At 24.8% G+C, this 1325-nt stretch overlaps 1 long non-coding RNA gene across 2 annotated transcripts; it reads left to right on the top strand.

Annotated features, from left to right (window-relative positions):
- The first annotated feature begins 6 nt into the window (after positions 1–6).
- LOC107885645 lies at positions 7–1073 on the top strand. 2 transcript variants are annotated; one of them, XR_003840189.1, is made up of 2 exons: positions 7–444; positions 799–1073. It is a non-coding gene; the product is annotated as an uncharacterized LOC107885645 (long non-coding RNA). The 2 variants fall into 2 exon arrangements; XR_001680453.2 differs by having other exon boundaries at positions 7–729.
- The last annotated feature ends 252 nt before the right edge of the window (positions 1074–1325 follow it).

The following is a 1325-nucleotide window of genomic DNA, read 5'->3' as shown; positions in this document are numbered from 1 at the left end:
TTGTTAAAGTCTGTATATTATATAGCTCAGAAATTACCTCAACTTTGCACAAAATACATTATACAACATAACTACACACATATGTTGACTTTGTTAGTTAACTAACTGCTAACCCTCCAAAGCGTTATCATAATAAATAAATAGCACTTAGTTATGTTACAGTTACTTAAAAATATATGTTTACAAGAATTACAATTAAATGAATTTATTTGTTTCTTATAGTCAGCAAAAGAGGGTTTCCAAGTTCCGGATTAAATAGGATATCAATGTATAACATGGACTACTCAATTATGTTTTCTTCAGTTCATACATATATTTTGTCATTTCCAGTTTCAGATAGATGGAATTACACTACTGAATAATGATTAATTTTAATAATAATTTTATCGTTTTTGAAATGAATTGTGATTGCGAGGAATGAAACATTACATTATTGTTAAGATTGTAAGAAACAAACTATTATTTATAAAAATACTATAAATTTAAATTAAGTTAAGTTGTACCTTTGTAAACGTTTACATTCAACTTTTGACTTAAAACAATCTTGTGTTCACTTAACTTAGCTTATCTTGAATTAATTATATTTATTAACAATTGCAAATCTTAGTGTTAACTCCACCATTGACGGTCCTCAGTCCGTATGAAAAAGGAGGAAGGGCGCTTTAGACATTTTTCTTTTTTAGTTGAAGTATTAAAAGTTAATCATGCTTCTCTTTGTTTTAAAGTATTGTATGGTTCTTTTAAATTGTTTTTAAATCTTAATATTATTATATATATTGTGTTTTTTTTATTTTGTAGGATATACCATACTACCATCGTCCAACTGTGAAGAAGTAGGTGGTAGCCAATTTTAAAAGTGCAGATCTTTGAAGACCAGGATGTGTAAATGTGAATTGGAAAGTGGCAACATATACCTAGTTCAGACTTCAGAAATTTAGTTAGACATGAGTTATGGAAATTGGATTCATTAATTTTTGGTCATTCAAAGTAGCTTTAGAAACCCTAATAAATGTATTTTCTATCTAATAATTGTATTAAATATAATTAAATAAGATTTTATATTTAACTTATGATTAATACAGCAAATAACTAAATTACTAATTGGTACAATGTGAATATTACAATTCAAAATTGTTCAAAGAGCTTTGCATGTCAATTTTTCTAAAACAAATAATATATTAATATTAATAATAATAATAAACTTTATATACCTAACGGAAAATATTTACAATTTAATTTTAAATATACAGTATGCTACAGACATACAGTGTAAAATATACATAATTATAATATTTAATATACAGATTTACAATAAATAGTTTAAA

This window comes from Acyrthosiphon pisum, unplaced genomic scaffold, assembly GCF_005508785.2.
Source record: "Acyrthosiphon pisum isolate AL4f unplaced genomic scaffold, pea_aphid_22Mar2018_4r6ur Scaffold_3737;HRSCAF=4281, whole genome shotgun sequence".
NCBI lineage: Eukaryota > Metazoa > Arthropoda > Insecta > Hemiptera > Aphididae > Acyrthosiphon > Acyrthosiphon pisum.
The sequence above is the reverse complement of the archived record's forward strand: the minus strand, read 5'-3'. Positions and strand labels throughout refer to the sequence as shown.